The 22052-nt window shown below is 38.9% G+C and overlaps 1 pseudogene; it reads left to right on the forward strand.

Annotated features, from left to right (window-relative positions):
- Nucleotides 1-2480, forward strand: LOC145953057 (cytochrome P450 71D9 pseudogene; annotated as a pseudogene).
- The last annotated feature ends 19572 nt before the right edge of the window (nucleotides 2481-22052 follow it).

Raw genomic sequence — 22052 nt, forward strand, 5'->3', positions numbered from 1 at the left:
ATAATAAGATCTTGTAAATCCTTTCTTTTGTGAAGATAATCTAACTCTTTATTAGACAAATGCTTAAAACTTACGCCAGAATATATCCCACATATGAACACTTCAAATTTGTGCAATATGCATGTGATCATTTTTGTGTGGTATTATTGAATGCCTTCTACACGTGGTTTTTTAGTTTGACTACTTATTAGTTCAAAGTTAAAACTACTACAATGTAAAAATCAATTGTTTATAGATTTGAAAATTTCTTTGTTTATTATACATGTGTGCATTAACAATGCAAACAATTTATCTTCCATTTAATAGTTCACTTTATACTCTAAAATACATTTCTCAACATTAGAAAAGTCAAATCCATGACTATCTTTTTGGATATAGAGTCAATTACTTTTTAGGACGTCTTTGGTGCTGGAGGTGAGACAACTGCATCTACCATAAATTGGGCAATGGCATAGTTAATAAGGGATCCAAGAGTAATGAAGAAAGCACAAAGTTGAGGTGAGAGAAGTATTCGATATGAAAGGAAGGGTTGATGAAATTTGCATCAATGAACTCAAATATTTGAAATCAATTGTCAAAGAAACCTTAAGGCTACACCCTCCAGGTCCTATTTTACTTCCAAGAGAATGTGGACAAACATTTGAGATTGATGGATACCATCATATACCAGTCAAAAGCAAGGTAATTGTGAATGCTTGGGCAATTTGAAGAGTTCCAAACTACTGGACAGAACCAAAAAGGTTTTATCCAGAGAGATTCATTGATAACTCTATTGACTACAAAGGGTATAATTTTGAGTACATTCCATTTGGTGCTGGAAGAAGAATATGCCCAGACATCATCACCTTGGCTTCAGTAAATGTTGAGCTGGCACTTGCACTTTTATTGTATCACTTTGATTGGAAGTTTCCAAATGGAATGAAAAGTGAGGAATTGGACATGACTGAGGAATTTGGAGCATCTGTTAGAAGAAAAGATGACCTATACTTAATATACCTGTCACTTCTCGTCCTTTCCTAGTAAGACAATAAATATTACAAGAAAAAGCTATAGCCTTTGTATTTTGTTAATACCTATTTACTACCAAAAGAATCATTGTATCTTTGTTGACATTTTCATCGTGGTTACCATCTTATCTTCGTTATCTTTATTAGTACCATTCACAATCTCTCATCATAAATGTATACTGTTAGTACATTCAAAATTCATATTCAAGGATGATCATCAAATCGATACACAGGACAAATGTAAACGATGAGAAATGTGTATGTGTAATACCCAAATCGAAATGGTCATCGAACCATCAAAGTACATGTTTTAAATTTAATGATTTTACTATGAAAGTATTAATAAAATAATATTACATAAACATGATATCATAACTTTATAATACTAAGATTAAAATAAAAATATCATTATATATATTTTTATTTTTTAGTGTATGTAAAGTTTAAATATAATATTTAAGTTTAAATTTTAATAAAATATAATAATGTATATTAACAATTTTATATTTAGAGTAGAAAAATCTCAAATTAATATAATATGAAATATAAAATATCATGATAAAAAATTATAAAATTATAAATTATATCTTTATAAAAAAATATTAAAAATAATAGATAACATAAACTATTCTAATTTATAATTTTTATTAAATATATTTATTTATTACAAAAGTATTTTAAATAATCTTAGAAAATTAAAAAAAATTAAAAGGACCAATTCTACTCGATTTTTAAGACCGATTCTTGATCAATTATCTAGTTTTTGACCATTCTTTTTCATTTCAATTTTGTAGTTTTTTCAGACCAATTTTCTGTTAGACCAATTAATTTGACTGATCCAATCCTATTTTGACAACATAAGTAACATCCCAATTATTTTTAACACTTGTTTTACTTCTATTTTCATATTTAATACTAGAAAATTTAAAAGGAGTCTCAAAATTCTAATCCATACCATTGTGTTCTAAATTTTAAGTTTTACTGAATCCTAAATTTTAATAATTATTCAGAGTTGGAGGTAAGAAAATTGTAAAAGTAACAATTTTGGCCCTCTTTCTCTATATGATAAGAACTAGCATGAGAAAAAATAATTTTGTAAAATTTTCCTAGATATTTATAAATTTTTGGAAAAAATTATCAAAATGCTCCTATTTACCTACCATGGTTAACCAATAAAAGTTTAGTCTTCATATTCAATAGAATAAGCCATGTCAGATTCTTTTTAGATGAAATATACAAAAATATAATTTTGAAACAAAAATGTGTTTTATTGGATTAAAACAAAATTTATATGAAGTTTTAACTCTGAAATACTAAAATAATTAGTAGAAATTTAAAAATTATTATAAAAAATTTACTACAACAAAATTGTTATATAGTGACACACACCCTACAGTAACACTATATATGTTACTAAAAATTACTTTTGCCCACATAATAACTACAATACATGTTGGTATATTATTAAAAAGTGTGGGTATAGATTATAGTGACACACAAAATATGTTGTTAAATCTCATTCAAAATCAATACTAAAATTATGTGTAACTATATGTCAAATAGATATATACCTACATATGTTGTATCTATAATGGCACTTTTGTATGTCACTATATGTAACATTTCTTGTAGTGATTATATTATAAAACTTCATTTTTATATCTAAATGACAATTCCACAAAGTTTTAACAAAAACATTAGAAACTAAGAAATTACCATTTTGTCCTTTGTTTGTTGTCCACTCCTCTTTCTCCCCCATTTTAACCATGTGCCAATTAATTTTAATCAAAAATCAATTATGACATAATCATGATTGCATCATTCTTGCCACCTAAGCTTAGTTTTCTTTTATAGATATTCGTCAAAGTCTCATATTCTCCTAATCTCATTGTTCTCTATGAGACTCGTACAACCCATTCCTTGTCTCATTTTTTTTTTCTTTTTTCTTCTTCTAATCACCATCATAAATCACCCACCATTCCCTTCCACCATCAAACAACTCCTTTAATTTATCTTCTTCCTTCTTCAACCACCATATACAAGAGTCCCAAAGCCTCTCCCTCCTATTACTCATCACCTTCACTCACCAAGTTATAGGTGAGGCTTCATCTCTTTATTATGTTTTTATTTTACTTTATTATCACTTATGTGTTTTGTTAAATCTACTTATTAGTTTTCTACATGGATTTGCTGCTGTTCCAAATTTTATAGGAACATTCTAGATGTTATTTTGCTAAAAAAAAATTTAGGAAATGCTCTAAATTAAGGGCACACTCACTAAAAATTTTCTAGAATTTCCAAAGTTCATTTCATTTTTTTTGTAGGACTAAAAAGCTTTAACCATAAATCTACCGGCCTAGAGTTGGATTTAACACGACTGAAACAAAAAATTCCATAACTTTTGCCTCCTTATATCCAAATGATTTGAAACCAGTTTTGTTTGAAACTAGACTCAAAAGACTTCAATTTAGGCTTTAGAATTACTTAGAAAGGTTTTAATACAAGGGAAATAATTAGTCCATAATTTGGCATTTAAGTTATGGAAGTTCAAAATGAACTACCTGAAATTTATGAATTTATTGTACAGACTACGAATCTGTACCAAAAAAAATTGTACAGACTACGAATACGTTTCAAAATTATTTTTATATATTCAAAAGCCAGACTTGATTAGCTTTCCATCCATATGAGTTTTATAACCTCTAAACCTGATTTACTATTTTTAAAAAAAATTATTTTAAGTAAGGATGAACACCATATTCAAAATATTATTATAAATTATCTAGAACAAATTAAATTATGGTTTATGGCTTCCTAGAAACCTAACTAATGTACTAAACAATAGTAAAATGATTTAATTATTTTGATAAGGTTATGAACTTCAACAATTCAGTTTCATATAAGTAGCTCTATAGAAAGTTCTTTAGAAGCATGAGTTTGTATGAATTTTCAAAATTTTTATAGATTTTCACTAAATACAATTTTACCATTTTATAAAAGTAATTTCATAGATATTTTCAATTATATATGTATATATTCAAGTTTTTAAATTTATTTTCTATTTTAAAAGTTATACTATAAATTGACTGGTTTCTTAAAGTTAACTAACAAAGTTGCATTTCAACTAATTTCGTAAATAAATAAATTTTAAGGTCTTTTATTCCAATTATTTAGCAAAGTATTTTGTTATTAAGTTAATTCTTTACTATTGAGGATAAGAAATAAATAACAGAAAGGTGTTAGGATCATCTACTATGGTTTATCATCTAGTTTATTATTGTACCTGTCGAAAGGGTACACTAGTAATATTTTCGTATTCTAAGGACCGAACGAGCGCTCCAATCGAATATTCTGGTGAGTGGGAGGTACCTGCAAAAGGCACTCCGACGCTCAAGTCAGGACAAAGCACAGATATCGATAGTAATTAATGAACAGTGACGTTATCTCGTGACATGAGCTATTTATATTGACATTGATGGGCCTGGACTCCCATGGGCCCTGCAACAGGATTACCGTATTAGGTAATATGCCTCTAATCGGTATATTGGTGTGATTAGCTCTTAACTCTTGATTAGGAATAATCCTTAATTTTTGATTAGGAGGGATCTGAGCTTATGGATCATCTGGTGGCCGATACCCAATCGACCACCTGGTTCAGTCGTTCGGATGCCGATAGGGTATCGGCCACCTGGTGGCCGAATGGTCTTACTAGTACACTTTCCCCCCAGCCTTGGAAAAGGGGTACCTTTTGCGAGGGTAGAGAGGTGAAGTTAAGGTACGTGGGAAGTCGAAAGGTTAGGACAATCTCCATCGTTGGATCTTGAAGATGAGGCAGTTATACTTTTGAAATTTTTGCATTTTCCCGCCTTTTTCCTTTGCTATATATAGTGATGACGTGGTAGGGCCACTCACGCGTATCACTCTCAGTTGAACTGTGTTCGAGCAATCTCAGATCCAGCTACGCACGCCGAGTGACTGTTTCAACGTCTCATATTTAGTAAGTTTGATTTTACGGCTGCTTCTTCCGAGAGCTCTTCGGCTAGTGGGGCTCGGTCATCATCATCCAAGGGGTCATCGTCTAGGGCTTCGGGTCATTCACGTATGGAGATACCCTCGCCGAATGAGGACAAAAGGTCCAGCGAAAGTGTGAGTACATCCGAAGAGACTTCAACCAGTGGAAGTGAAGAGCCGATTAGAGTTAAACGCGTCTCCAATCGGCAAAAATATGGGTCGTCCGAAGTACCGGGATACGAATGGGTGAACGGAGAAGTAACTTCATATTATTCCTGTTACCGAGATGCCACAATGATTACGAATTTGCTAGAATATACAAAGTGTTTGGCTTTTGATGCCAGGGAGGAGCCATATCCGATTGGGGTTCGGGCTTGCCGAAATAATGCCTTCCCGAACCCTGACATAGTTTGTTTGGACAAGAGTGCCGAGAAGATGGAATCCTTTTATATGTACGACTGCCTTTTGCGAGATTTGAAAGTGAAGCTGTCGTTTGATGAGTTTACCATGGGAGTATTGAGGACTTTGAATGTGGCTCCAACCCAACTTCACCCGAACAGCTAGGCTCAACTGCAAGGGTTTAAGCATCTGTGCCGATGCCTAAGCATTCGGCCTTCACCCTTGTTATTTCTTTATTTTTATTCATCTAGGCCATCGGATTTGGCGAAGTGGGTGTCACTTAACCAAGTGGGGACTAGGCAACTTCTAGATAGCTTTACTTCATCATATAAGAATTTCAAGGCTGGATTCTTCCGTGTAACTATTCGTCCGAATGGACGTCGATTTTTCTTCGGGGGCGACGATAGGAGTTTGTTTCCACTGTATTGGACACGTGCCCCTCGGCCTTATGATGAGGTGCCGGATGAGCTTCTCACAGTCGAAGAGCAGAAGGATTTGCAATTTTTGCTTCGCCTCCCTCGGCGCTTGCCGACGAGGTCACTAATAAATGTAGTTGAATCTCCCCATTGGGAGAATGATTTGATCGGTATGTGACTTTCCCATTACGGCCTTAAGCTAAATTCATATTAATGTTCACTTGATTATTTTTGCAGGAATCATGGTGGCAAGTGGGGCCAACGAGTTTAACATCCGCGACCTTCTGGCCGGCCGGGTGCAACAAGCTAAAGCTTCTGGGGTTGTGGGCAGTTCGGCTATTGCCCAAACTCCCCATCCAGTGCAGGATAATCGAAACGTTCCCTCCCCGAACCGCAAGCACCGAAGAGGGAAGAAAGGGAAGGAGGTTGCTCAGGAGGGCCCGAAGCGAAAGAGCAACGAGGAGAGGCCGGAGAAGACCAAGAAATCAAAACATACTACGTCCTCCCCGGGTGGGACAGTGATTTGTGTGCCCCCCATGATGATGTCCAGGGCCTTCTTGAGTGAGGATGTTTCTGCCGACTCGCTGGTTTGGCCAGATGTCATCTCAGAGCATGGTCGCGAGTTTTTAGGCCAGTTGGATACTGTGGCCAAGTGGAAATATTTTTGTGAGGTGCAGTCTCGGTCACTAGTACTCACGCACCACCTCGCCATGGAGCCAATCGGCGAGTTGGTTCAATTAAGGCAAAGAGTTGAGGAGGCCAATAAGGCAACGGCCGAGGCTATGGCAACAGTCGAGGAAGCTTTGGCTAAGACTCGAAAGCTTGCGGCCGAGTTGGATGTGCAGCGGCGCAACAACGACACTCTTCGACTGGACATGCAAAAAGCAGCGAATGAAGAAAAGCGCCGAGTGGAAGAGGCAAAGGCCGAGCTGGAGCGGCTAAAAGAGCAAGCCAAGGATCGTATCGTTGCTCAGCATGAAGCCAAATTTCGCCATGCTCTTCGGCAAGCGCGACACTTCGGTCATTTTAGAGAGGACTTTGAATTTGACATGTCAAAAGATTTCTACCAAGGGTCTTTCATGTCTTTCAAAGATATGCCCGAGGGGGTCGTCCCTGATAGTGATGAGCCGAACGATGCCCTCGAAGAGGAGGAGACTCAGGGCGCTTCGGACGGTGAGGCTGAAACCAAGCGGGAAGAGCCGAACCGCGATCAGGAGGACGAGCCCGAAACGCAAGAGGACGCTGCCACCAACCCTGACGAGTGATCGTGTTTGAAACTTCTCTTCTTCTTTTTGTATTAAAGGCCGATAGAGCTTTCTTATTTTGTTTGTACTACTAGCCGATAGAGCCTTATTTCCTTTATTAATGAAAAGTAATTTTGGTTGAATCGGAATAACTAACGCATATTGACTAAGTTATCGATCAAATGGACTCGGATTCCTTGCATTTTTGAGCAATGCCGAGTGGGTTCATTCGGAATTGATTGCTTTTGAGCAACAGCCGAGTAGTTTGACTCGGAATTGCTTGCTTTTTGAGTTAAATTCGAATGGACTCATTCGGAATTGATTGCTTTTTAAGCAATAACTGAATGGCACATCCTCGACCGAGTGGGGCTCACTCGGGAGGGGAGCCTGTTTGTACGAATTTCGAAGGCACATCCTTGGCCGAGTGGGGTCACTCGGGAGGGAAGCCTCTTTGTACGAATTCCGAAGGCACATCCTTGGCCGAGTGGGATCACTCGGGAGGGAAGCCTCTTTGTACGAATTCTGAAGGCACATCCTTGGCCGAGTGGGGTCACTCGGGAGGGAAACCTCTTTGTACGAATTCCGAAGGCACATCCTTGGCCGAGTGGGGTCACTCGGGAGGGAAGCCTCTTTGTACGAATTCCGAAGGCACATCCTTGGCCGAGTGGGGTCACTCGGGAGGGAAGCCTCTTTGTACGAATTCCGAAGGCACATCCTTGGTGATGGAATCATGCTTTGGAGTGCAAGAGGTGACATACTTAAAGATCCAAGAGGAGTGGGCTAGACATGGAAGATTGGGCCAGTCCAGGCCCAATGGGCCCTATAGGCTTGGAAGGCCCAAACCAAGTTTCAACATGGGCCTATCTTGTTATTAACATCCTTATTATATTTTTGTTAACCTAGTTTGAATATATTTTGGTCTTGTATTTTCGACCATATAGAGTAGCATTTTAGGTTATAGGCTAGTTGGGCCTAGTTTTGGGCTTCATGGGCCTTTGGGCTTTTGGTACCCAATATGGGGCTCATTTTCATTCTTGTAATTTTTCCTTTCCATTGTATTTGTTGGACCAATGTATTTACGTCATTAGAATAGGAAAATACAAGGAATACTAAAGTAGGCTAATTAGGTTAAATTAGGTTTAATTTGGAAGCCATTTAAGTTACATTTGAGTCACATGTTTTGCACCTTTGGTGGCTGAACATGTGACCTCAAATTAACCCTAAATGACACTCCAAATTACACTTAGATGCACCTTAGGTACCTGAATTTTCGGAGTAGCACATGGGAGCCAAAATTTGAATTCAAATTTCAAATTTGAATTCAAATTTCAAATTTGAATTCAAATTTCAAATTTGAATTCAAATTTTGGGCGCCACATGTCATCTTTTGATTTAGGCGCCCAAAGAGTGCAAAACCGTGCTTACTTAAGTGTTCTTTCACATTTTTGTATTCAATTTTGAATATATGAGAATTTCTGAATTCAATCTTCAGCTAATTCCCTCAAGAGTCACCGAAGTTTCCAAGAGAGAAAACCTTAAGAGAGTGCCTTCAAAACCATTAGGAAAACCTAGATTCCTACACTTTGAAGTGTGCAATCCCTTGAGAATTTGAGCTTGGATACTTCCTTCTTCCATTTCCGCAAGAGTTCTTCATCTCTACGTGTTCATCAAGTGTGTCTTAATCTCCATTGAAGAAGATCCGAGCCTAGGAGGAGCTTAGAAGGAGTTTGTGTTTCACTTCTTCTACTCACCTCCATCACTTGGCCGAGTGGGATCACTCGGGAGGGAAGCCTCTTTGTACGAATTCCGAAGGCACATCCTTGGCCGAGTGGGATCACTCGGGAGGGAAGCCTCTTTATACGAATTCTGAAGGCACATCCTTGGCCGAGTGGGGTCACTCAGGAGGGAAGCCTCTTTATACGAATTCCGAAGGCACATCCTTGGCCGAGTGGGGTCACTCGGGAGGGAAGCCTCTTTTTAAATAAATTTGACTTAAAAGAATATAATGAGTAAAATTGCATTTCATTGATGGGTGCCTCGTTAAAAACCTTGTCGGCCAAAACCCCTTTTCACTTTTTTATAAGGGGAGAAAAGACCGATCAAGGAAAAGAGTGCACCATGCATGTACATTGATGATTTCTTTGTCTTTACAGAAATTTCTAGCTAAAATACGTCTTCAGGTGAGTCGAGTTCCAAGTTCATGGAATGACTTTGCCTGAGAGCTCTTCAAGCTTGTATGCTCCGTTGTGGAGATTGTGCCGAATTCGAAACGGACCATCCCAATTAGCTGCCAGTTTGCCTTCGCGTGGATTTTGGCGGGCCGTTCCTTGGACTCTCCATACAAGGTCACCCTCTTTGAATTCTCTCTTGTCTAGTGTTGTGTTAAATCTCTGAGTCATCCTCTACCGACATGCCTCTGCAACTACTTGGGCTTGATTACGTGTTTCTTCCACCGTATCGATTTTAGCTCGGATAGAGTCTTCGTTTGAGCTCTCGTCGAAATGAGTGCGCCGAAATGAAGGTTCTCCGACTTCTACAAGAATCATGGCATCGGTACCATATGTTAAGCAGAAGAGTGTTTCTCTTGTGGTTGACTGTGGCGTGCACCGGTAAGCCCATAATACTTCCAACAATTCTTCAACCCAAGCTCCTTTGGCATCACCCAAGCGTTTCTTCAGTTCGGTGAGAATAACCTTATTAGCTGCTTCGGCTTGCCCATTTGATTGTGGGTGCTCAACAGAGTTAAATCGGTGTCAAATCCCCATATCGGTCATGAATTTGTTGAGTTTTTGGTCGGTAAACAGGAGTCCATTATCAGTGATGATGGCGTATGGTATTCCGAAACGTGTAATAATGTTCTTCCAGAGAAATTTTTGAACATTATTTACTGTGATTGTGGCAAGTGGCTCGGCTTCAATCCATTTCGTGAAGTAATCAACTGCTACCAACAAGAATTTGCATTGACCCTTGGCTATAGGGAATGGGCCGAGCAAGTCCATCCCCCATAGAGCGAACGGCCATGGCGAACTGATGCTATGTAGTTGCTCAGCCGAGGCATGGATTAGGTTACCATGCTTTTGACATTGAACACATCGCTTTACGAACTGCGCACAGTCACTCTTGAGGGTTGGCCAATAATAACCTGCTCTTAATACTTTTGCTGTGAGAGTCTGACCACCCGAATGTGATCCACAAATACCTTGGTGAATTTCTCGTAATACATAATCGGCTTGGGCCGAGTCTAAGCATTTGAGCAACGGGGTTGAGAAACCCCTTCTGTACAATTCACCACCGATGACCGAGTATCTAGCAGCTTGAGTTCGAAGTTTTTTAGCAGACAAGGGTTTGGCGGGCTCCTTGCCATGTACAATGAAGTCAAGGAGTTCTGTTATCCATGTTGCATTGGATGCTATCGAACTTGTCTCTTCCACTATCATGCTTTTGGTTGAGGTTATGCTTGGAGTAGGTAACTCGAGGTGCAGGGTAGTTCTGAGCTGGCCTGGTTTTCGAGCACTGCTTACCAATCGGGCCAGTTGATCGGCTCTTTCATTATTTTCCCTTGGCGTGTGTCGTACTTGTACTTCATCGAAGTTGGAACACATGTTATGGAACATGTGATAGTAACGAAGTAGATTTGGATCTTTGACTTGGAAATGATTATTAACCTGTTCCGATACGATCTGTGAGTCTGTCCAATAAATCAATCTCCGGACCCCAATGTCGCCTACCAACCTTACTCCTGCTAACAGTGCTTCGTATTCGACCTGATTGTTAGAGGCTCGAAGCATGGATTGTTCAAGGGTTACCCCCATGGGCCCTTCAAGAATGATGCCTGCTCCGCTACTTGTATTGTTGGAAGAGCCGTCGACATGCATTGTCCATTGATCACTCTGGAATTGACCGTTAGGCTGTAACTCATTGATGAATTCAGCCCAGTAGTGTGACTTAATCGGCCCCCTAGGTTCGAATGATATGTCGAATTCCGAAAGCTCAATAGACCATGCCATCATTCGCCCTGCCAGTTCGGGCTTCCGCAATACTTTAGCGATCGGACAATCAATGCGAACCACAATCTTGTGTCCCTGAAAGTATTGCCGAAGTCTGCGAGCCGTGTGAACGAGTCCGAGTGCCACCTTTTCCAGCAATTGGTACCTACTTTCCGATTCCTGCAACATGCGACTGATAAAATAGATAGGTACTTGAGTTTCTTTTTCTTGGATCAAGACTGCGCTAATGGCTTCATGTGAAACGCACATGTAAACAATGAGGTCTGACTGAGGGTCGGGCTTTGAGAGGATTGGAGGCGTCCCGAGACGCTGTTTCAGTGTTTAAAAAGCCGCTTCACATTCTTCCGACCTTGTGAACTTGTTCATTTTTCTCAAAAGACCCAAGATTGGTTTGGCTACCTTTGAGGCATGGAAGAAATCTTGACAATGCTGTGAGCCTGTCGGCCAATCGTTATACCTCTTTTAAATTTTTTGGACTTCTCATTTAGATCACCGCTCAGCATTTATCAGGGTTGGCTTCGATACCTCTAGCCGAAAGCATGAAGCCAAGAAACTTGCCGCCCGCTATTTCGAATATGCATTTTTTAGGATTGATTCTCATATCGTACCGCCGAAGCTGCTGGAATACCTCGACCAAGTCCGTGATATGGTTGTGGAGGTCATTTGACTTGACGACCATATCATCCACATAAACTTCCATATTCTTGCCGATTTGACATTTGAATATCTTGTTCATGAGTCATTGATATGTGGCACCGGCGTTCTTTAAGCCGAATGGCATTACCCGATAACAATAGTTAGCCGAGTCAGTGATGAAAACGGTCTTCTCCTCATCGTGCGGATGCATTTGAATCTGATTGTACCCGGAATAGGCATCAAGAAACGTCAACATGTTGTGCCCAGAGGCACCATCAACTAGACGATCAATATTGGGCAATGGGTAGGCATCCTTCGGGCAGGCTTTGTTCAGATTAGTATAATCCGTACACATCTGTCATTTCCCGTTTGCCTTCTTGACCATAACCACGTTTGCGAGCCATGTTGTATATTGTATCTCCCGAATGAATTTTGCTTCAAGTAATTTGGCAACTTCCTTTTCAACAGCCAGTTTTCTTTCGGTGCCCATCTTCCTCTTCCGTTGAGCAATTGGTTTAGCTTCTCGGCAAGCGGACAGCTTGTGACACATAACCTTTGGATCTATGCCGGGCATATCCGAGGGTACCCATGCGAAAAGATCCTTATTTTTCTAAATGAACTTGCCTAATGCGTGGCGATCCAATTCAGGCAATCCGGCCCCCAAGTATGTGACTTGAAAAGTTTCTAGGCCGATTTGTAATGCAACTTTCTCCCTGATTGACTCCATTCGTTCATCTTCATTCATTCTTGGATCTAAATCCCAGGTTGGGGGTTTATCTGATGCTGAAGGATTTACTACATGAACTCTCTTTGACTTTGATTGTTTTTCTTCAACAGGGGTTACTCGCAAGCTAGCGAAGTAACATTCTCGGGCTGCCTTCTGATCGGCATGAATTGTAAGGATTTTTCCCTTGTCGGATGGAAACTTCATTGCCAAATGTGGCGTAGATACGATAGCTCCCGACATGTTCAACGATGGCCGACCTAGAAGAATATTGTAGGACGTGTTGGCGTGCACTACTATATACTTCACTTGGATTTCCTTATACTCCTGCTCGTCAAAATAGAAACGAGTAAAAAGCTTAATGTATCCCTTAGTGCTTACTCTTTCGCCCGAGAAGCCGACTAGGGGATCATCATATGGAATGAGCTCCTTCTCTGAGATGCCTAACTGCTTGAAGGTGTTCTAATACAAAATGTCTGCCGAGCTGCCCTGATCTACCAATGTTTTCTTCACTATGCAATTGTGAATTTTGACACTAATTACCATTGGATCGTCTTGCACAGGGTCAATGCCTTGGAAATCGGCATCGGTGAAAGTTATAGTTGGTAGTCTCCGAGTAGGCTGTTTGTCCACAACGTTGATTGACCGAACGGTGCGCAGATGTCTCTTTTGGGCTGAAGAGGTCGGGCCTCCTCTGGAAAACCCACCTGCAATCATGTTGATGACTCGCCTATGTGAAGCTGTAGGCTCATCTTTCCTATCTCATGATCGGCTTCGTTCACGGCGAGGTGTGTCAGAGCGATCTTGCCTATGTCGGTCATGTCGAGGTTGATATTGGCGAGACCGAGACGAGTCGGGCCGATCAACAAAATTATGAAGCTGCCCCTGCTTGATTAAATCTTTTATTTTGTCTTTGAGAGCCACACACTCCTCGGTAGAGTGTCCACGATTCCGGTGATACCGGCAAGATTTACTAGTATCGACGCGTGGTGGAGTGGAAGCTCTCTTCGGGACTGCCAGCACTTCTGATGTGAGAGCTTGCTCAAGCACCGCGGCTCGGCTTGCATTGAGGGAAGTATAATGAGTGTACTTTGGACCCCGTGTAGGTCGGTCCCGAAGAGTTAGCTCCTTGCCTCGCCCCCTGTATGGTTGTTCTGCTTGTTTTTCAGGTTTTCCTACTGGTTCAACTCGAGCTTGATTGCGGTATTCGACCAACTCCTCCATTTGTATATATCTATCAGCTCTCCTCCGTAGGTCGTGCATGTCCGAAGGAGGTTTTTTGCAAATGCTATTGACAAATGGTCCAGGTTTTAAGGTCATTGTGAGGTGATGGAGTGCAACGGCGGGATTGAGGTCTCGGATTTCCAAGGCTGCCTTGTTAAACCGATCCATGAACGTCCGAAGCGATTCCTTCTTGTCCTGTCGAAGGCCGACCAGCGATAGAGACGTTAAGCTGTGAGGACAACTCGTTCCAAACTGGATGGTAAATTAAGATGACAACGTGTTGAACGAGTCGATCGAATTGGGCGGTAGCCGAGTGAACCAACTCAAAGCCCTGCCTTTGAGGGATGTTGGGAAGATTTGGCACAAAGCAGCATCATCGGTGGTACTCAACATTACCTGTGTCAGAAAAATATCAAGATGTTCATCAGGATCAGTTGTACCGTCATACTTATCAATGGGCAAAGATTTCCAGTTGTCCATGAGAGGGAGTTGCATAATGGAAGTGGTGAAGGGGTGTTGGTGCGATCCAACAATTGCCAAGTCGGTATTACGACCAATTGTGGGTAGGGCCGAGGGGAACTTTTCGGGTGCTATCGCCGACGCATGAGGGGCCGAGGTGTGGATCTCGTGGGATTGATAGGACCCTTGAGTTTGTGTGTTGGTGGTATGAGTAGGTTTCCATGATGGATCTTGATTTTTCAATGCTTCATTTTCGGCTTTCAAGGCCGAAAGCTCCTTTGCATCCTTCTCCCGCTGTTACTTCATTATTTCCATCTCTTGCTTCAACAGACGAACGGTCTCAGAGAGATCGGTTTTATCTACGACCTCGACACGTTCTTCCTCTTCCGTCTGGTGATCTTCCGTGTTCGTTCTCCTTGTTATCGCCATTGCTCAGTTAATCTTCACAAATGTCTCAGTTTGGCCCCACGGTGGGCGCCAAAATGTACCTGTCAAAAGGGCACACTAGTAATCTTCTCGTATTCTGAGGGTCGAACGAGTGCTCCAATCGAATATTCCGGATAGTGGGAGGTACCTGCAAAAGGCACTCCGACGCTCAAATCAGAACAAAGCACAGATATCGATAGTAATTAATGAACAGTGACGTTACCTCGTGACATGAGCTATTTATACTGACATTGATGGGCCCGGACTCCCATGGGCCCTGCAACAGGATTACCGTATTAGGTAATATGCCTCTAATCCGTATATTGGTGTGATTAGCTCTTAACTCTTGATTAGGGATAATCCTTAATTTTTTATTAGGAGGGATCTGAGCTTATGGATCATCTGGTGGCCGATACTCAATCGGCCACCTGGTTCGGCCGTCCGGATGCCGATAGAGTATCGGCCACCTGGTGACCGAATGGTCTTACTAGTACAATTAATTTTCCAAGATTAGAATTATTAAATAAGTTGTTATTTTAGATAGTTATAATTTCTTTTATAAATAAATGTATTGATATATGTCTTTTCAAACTTAATGAAAATATAGAAAACCATAGTTTCAATATTTTCTTTCCACTAAACTATTTATCCTCAATTTTTACTATAATGATTGAATATATGATTGTGGATTGATATTGTTGTATCTTGACACTAACGTATTATGTGAGAAATCCCTAAGAATAAGGGTATATTGTTAAGGATTAGTGCTCAAAGTGACTGAGTGAGAAATTCTTTGAAAGAGATGTTTACGATATACGATCATGTGAGGGACATGTGACGACATGGCGCCTTGCACTACAAGTTACAGCTTGGTAAAACTAAAGGATTAAAGACACGTGGGTCTCACACTAGTGGAAATATACCTTAGAGTTAAGGTGTCAGGTGGTTGAGAAAGCTAAGGGTCAAGGTAGCACCTTGTACTAGAATCTCCACTATCCAACTTTGCAACCCCCTACAATTGCTCTAGCATTCTAAAATTGGTGTGAGAGTATGTCCCAAATTTAGACAAGGAATGAAGTGTCCCGTATTGATATATTGAGATTCATCTAAAGGATGGAATCGTATGATTTTTGGGATGGGACATATGTACTCCTAATCACTTCCTAAATGAGGAAGTATGGATTCATACTATGCCAATGTCAAATAAGTACAACTAGAGCAAATTCTAGTTCTTACCTAGAGCCATGTGTGTCTTATGGTAAGTACTCTTACCTTCATATTTAATAGAGTCAATTCCAGTAAGTATAACTAGAACTAATTCTAGTTTTCGTCATAAAGTCTTGAATATCTTTGGTTAGTATCCTTACCCTTAGTATATATGTAAGTCGATATCATTAAATCTTCACTCCTATGTTTCTCTTTTCCTTTTGTGCATGTACCCCAATGAATATACATGAAGATAACGACAAAGCATAGTGATCAAGTTAATTTAACAACACAAATGTCGAGAAGATTGAGAAGACCGTTAGGAAAATACATTTAAAAGACTATTTTCACTTATACATGTGTATGGGGTAGGATAGAATTTTTGTATTGATCTAGTTAAGTTTTGTGATATATGGGTGGGAATGTTACTATGTATTTTCATTGTATTTGTTCGTAATATGAGTTCATATTCATGGTCCTTCATATTTTATGGTAATAATATCTTTTTTAATAAACACAAAAAATTTACCTTCATTTTTATAACAACAAATAAGTAAATAGTTAGTAAAACATTGTGTCTAATATAATAGGGTGTTAGCGTATGCATCAACCCAAACATGCTTAATAATCATTTATAACAATTTGATGATTACTATTATCCAAAATCTTGTGTTGGGAGGTTAAAAAAAAGTGTTGGAAACATAGAAATAGAAATTAAAATATATATTATTTATCACTGAAATTCCATCTCGATCAACATTAATAAATAATAAAATTAAATAACAATAACTAAAATAATATAATAAGAAAGTTTAGAGAAAATTGGGTTGAAGCACGTTAGGTGTAACATCCCAAATTTTTTACTAGTATAAGGGTTAATTATTATTTATTTTTATATTTATGAAAATTATTTTTGAAAAATATTTTGATTTTTAGTAGCCCAAAACGGGTCGTTCCCAAACTGGAACGAGCCGTTCCAAACTACTAAAATGACCTATAAAGACTATATTGGAACAGGCCGTTCCAACTCAGGATTTTATGAGTAAAATGCGAAGCCAGAACGAGCTGTTTCGCGATTTGGGAACAGGTCGTTCCAGATATGCCCGTTGTAGGTAAAATGTGATTTCAGAATGGGCCGTTCTAATTTTGGAACAGGTCGTTCTGAATGTGAAATTTAAACATGACGAGTGAGTCTAGAACGGGCCGTTCTGGCCACTCCTGATGCCTATAAATAGAACGCTCTAACGCTCCCAAAAGCATATTTTTCACTTCTGACCTCTTTTTTCTTCTACACTCTTTGAAGACCAAGGGAGAACCCAGAAGAGGGGACTAGCAAGATCTGGCTTTAATTTCAGCTCCTACTTATCGAGGTAAGGGGAGTGAGAAACCTCGCTTTGGGTGTGGGAATATATGTTGGGTAGTGGGATTGACCCCCAATCCTATGTTTGTTGTATGCTCATGTATGAGGGGTTTTTCCCAATTATATATGTTTCTTCTATTGCTCTTCTTATATGTAAATAATTGTATGATTTGAGATCTTTGTGGATTCTTGAGAGAACCCTATGAGAAACAGGCAAAATATGAATGTTTTCTGTTTTGTTATCTGATTTCTCTATTGTATTCCTTGTTGAATGTAATGTGTAAATATGTGATTAATTTTGAGAATAAATATGTTTTGATATGATTTAGAGTGCTCTGTGGGTTCTTGTGGGAAACCCTATGAGAAATAGGAAAAATATGAATATTTTCTGTTTTAATTTCTGATTGTTCTGTTATATTCCTTATTTGATGAGATGTACAACTATGTATTTAATTTTACAAATAGACGAGTTTTGATATAAATTAAAGTGTTCTGTGGAGACTATGTGAATATGATGAGATAATGTGATAATGTGATATGATAATGTGATATGATGATGTAATGTGAAATTTGATTGAGACATGAGATATGAAGATATGTGGTAATGTGATATAATGATGTGATATGACAATGAGATATGATGATATGATGAAATGATGTGAAAAGTGATAATGAGACATGATGATGTGATATGATAATGAGACATGACAATGTTATATGAGAATGCATAGAGTCTTGATTGACATGCATCATTTGCATAAATGTTTTTAAGGGTACAATATGGAATACACCGCCAGGGAAGGCCCCCTAGTGTAAAAGCTTTGGGGATTAGTCCTTGGGGATAGTTCGGTTTGGAAGTCCCAGTCTCGCCTATTGTGTGCATGGGATGTATCTTGTGTGGATTAGCTATCCCTACGAGACCCTGGTAGTATGTCCTTCTAGTGAGAGTGCGAAGAGGGTGTGATCCAACATGTACTCCTAGACTACTCTTCGTGTATTACTAGCGGCAATATGCCATGTGATATGTTACTAGCGCCACATGCATGATAATATGTAGTCCGGGTCCATACTTATGCATTTTTAATGTTATATGATAAAGTGATGGTTTATGTCTTGGATGAGTGAGATGTGATGTTATTATTAATTTATCTACGTTATACCTGTTTTGTTTGTGTTTGGCTATCCGGCGTATATTTCTACATTGTAAGCCAGAGTGAGATGTTTCTCACTCCCTTTTCTCGTATTAATTTTCTTTGACTGTTATACAGGTGATCATCGGCGTGAGGCTGAGGATGTTGGTGATGAAGCTTAGGCTTCTATGTTGGGCTTTACTCTAATAGGACATGTGACATCGGAGCATAGATAGGATTAGTTTAAGATGTTATTATTAAATTATTTTAGAAAACTCAATTTTATTTCTTTGTAATTTTATCGGCATGTTATTTGGATTAAGTTTATGAATGTGAGCTCTTTAGCCTTACGTGGTTGGAAATTTGGTTTTTAATGATGAAAAATTTTATTTTTTTTATAATTACTGTATATATATGTTGGGGTAGAGGGTGTCACATTAGGTGTTATCCTTAGAGAGAAAATGTTCTCACTGCACTAGTATATTATTTTGTAATGCATTCCTCTCCCATAATTCGACAACCCATCAAATCAATTGTGTGTAGGAAAGGATATCTAAATCAAAGAACATCGCTCCAAAATATATTTAATAACAATAAAAATAATTTTTAAAAGAGAGAGATGAGTGTTGTGTATATTGTTTTTACTTACCCACCAAACAAAAAAAAAAAATATATATATATATATATATATATATATATTAACGTCCACTGAGTTTTACTCATTTTCCCAGTTATTACTGTCAGAAAAGTTGGCCTTTGATGCCTATCTCATTCCCTTCATCCAAATAAATAGTACAAAGATATTTTCAATTATTTATGATAAAATAAATCTAATTCCTAATTTGTAGGAAGTCTAATTATATGTAATAAATAAATTGATTGTTATTCCTAAAATACATAATATATAATAGGAAATAGTAATCATAATTGATTTCCTCGTTAACATCCCCCTCAAATTGATACGACTGATCAAGAAACATCAATTTGTGAACTAGAAATTGATGTCGTAAACGAGGAACCGCCTTGGTAAATATGTCTGCAAGCTGAAGTTGTGAGGTGACATGAGGAATGGAGATAACATGATTGTCCAAAGCTTCTCAAATAGAATGGAAATCCACTTCAATATGCTTAGTGCGCTTATGAAAGACTAAACTGGCAGCAATTTGAATGGTACTAGTGTTGTTAGCATGGAGAGGTGTTGCATTTGTTTGAGGGAATCCAAGCTCAGCCAAAAGACCACAAAGCCAAATAATCTCAAAACAAGTTGTTGACATAGCCTGATACTCAGATTCGGTGGAGGACTTAGAGACACGAGACTGCTTTTTTTACTTTTCCAAGAAATCAATGCTGGCCCAAGGAACATACAATAACTAGTGACTGATCTCCGAGTATCAGCACAACCAGCCCAATCAGCATCACTATATCCCACCAAGGTAGTTGGGGAGTCGTTAGGAAGGAAAAGACCGCGCGTAGAGGTACCTTTCAGATAACGTATAATGCGACGAACAACAGCTAAATGATGATGACGTGGAGTGTGCATAAATTGACTCACCTGTTGAACTGCAAAAGCAATGTCAAGGCGGGTAATAGTCAAATAATTAAGATTACCTACCAACTGTCGATATAGTAAAGCATCCGATAGAAGATCACCTTCATCGCGATGATATTTGACATTAATCTCAAGAGGAGTATCCACCGGTGTAGTAGAGTGTAGACCCGCGAGAGAAATCAAGTCTTCAACATATTTATGTTGATGGAGAAAGAGACCTTTAGAGTCCATGGAAACCTCGAGACCTAAGAAATAACGAAGAGGACTGAGGTCTTTCATATGAAAAGAAGCCTTCAGCTGCTCTTTAAGATGTTGGATGGATGTATGATCAGAACTCATAATTACCATATCATCAACATAAATGATAAGAAGAACAATACCAGTTGTCGTATGGTGAATGAATAAAGAAGAATCATATTAACTTTGAAGAAAGGAGAATCTAAGAAGAGTGGATCGAAACTTCTCAAACTTTTCCCTAGGTTCATGTCGTAGGCCGTATAAAGAGCGTTTTAGCTTGCACACGTTAGTGGAAGGAGAAAACAAGCCCTGAGGTGGAGTCATGTAAATATCCTCTATGAGGTCACCATGAAGGAAGACATCCTTCACATCCATTTGATGAAGTGGCCATCTTTGAGAGGCAGCAAGAGATAGATTGTGCGGATGGAAGTCATTTTTGCCACTAGGGCAAATGTCTCATCATAATCCACCCTATATTGTTGTTTGTTACCCAAGGTGACCAATTGAGCCTTATAACGATTAAGAGAGCCATCAGAATTCAACTTCATAGAATACACCCATTTGCATCCGATAGGCTTAACACCAGGTGGGCGAGGAATAATGTCCCATGTGAAATTCTCCTGTAAGGCTTGAAGCTCCTCTTGCATTGCTTTCACCCAACGAGCATCCTTAACTGCTTGTGAATAACATGTAGGAATAGATATACCAGATAGAGTAGCAGTAAGAGAAATAGCCCCAAAGCCATACCTATCTGGGGGACGAATAATGCGTCGTGATCTATGTTGTGCTAACGAAGCAGGTTCCGGTGGCAAATCAGCATCACGAAGGGGCGGGGTAGGCTATCGTCGAACATAAACATAACTTGGTTTGAAGCGTTCTATAGGACGAGAACCATTAGAAAAATTTGGAAGGGTAACAAAGCCATTAGAAGTAATAGGAGACTGAAAAAAATAATGATGATCAAAGAAAACCACATTCTGAGATATGCGAAAGCGAGAAGCAGTGGCATCATAACACACAAATCCTTTGTGAGTAGGACTATAACCAAGAAAATCACATTGGACAGATTGAGCCCCAAGTTTATGACGATCAAGAAGTGGTAAGTGGAAAAAACAAACACAGCCAAAAGGATGGATATTGTGGTAATTAGGATGAACATTAAATAGATGAAAGTAAGGGAAATCAAGACCAAGAACCTGAGATGGAAGATGGTTGATCAAAAAAATAGCAGTGGATAAGGCTTCAACCCAAAATTTAGGTGGAACAGAGCCATCAAGAAATAGGGACCGAGTGACATCAAGCAAATGGCAATTCTTATGTTTTGCAATGCCATTTTGATGAGGTGTATAAGGACAAGAGCATTGAGAGATAATCCCATTTTGTTGAAGGTACTCTTGAAATTGATGAGAAAGATACTCCTCGCCAGAGTCACTATGCAAGGTCTTAATCTTGGTGTGAAATTGGGTCTCAACATAAGCTAAGAGATTCTTAAACATGGTGAAAACCTCAACTTTGGATATAAGAAAGTAAACCCAAGTATATCGACTATAGTCATCAATAAACGTCACAAAATATTTGTATTGAGCATGAGATAAAACAGGAGACACACCCCAAACATCATTATGAATAATATCAAAGCATTTATCAGCACGATGAGAATAAGAGGGAAAAGGTAGAGTTTTGCTTTTGGCAAGTTTACACACAGAACAAGGAAGGGACGAAGAAGAAATAATATTTTTATTGCCTATCAAACCAGCTTTTATTAAATGCAACAAAACAACAGAGTTTGGGTGTCCCAATTTTTTATGCCAAGTCACAAATGTGTTGGGAACATTATTACAAACAAAGGATGAAAAACTAGGAGAAGTAAACTGGAGCGAAAACAATCTCCCCACCTTAGGCCCCTTCGCGATCACTGTCTTCGACACCTAATCCTACACCAAGCAACCAGCCCGAGAAAAATGAACACTACAATTAGTATCCACCAATTGACCAACTGAAATTAAATTGGACGATA

This window comes from Cajanus cajan, chromosome 11, assembly GCF_000230855.2.
Source record: "Cajanus cajan strain Asha chromosome 11, NIPB_CcT2T_4, whole genome shotgun sequence".
Taxonomy (NCBI): Eukaryota; Viridiplantae; Streptophyta; class Magnoliopsida; order Fabales; family Fabaceae; genus Cajanus; species Cajanus cajan.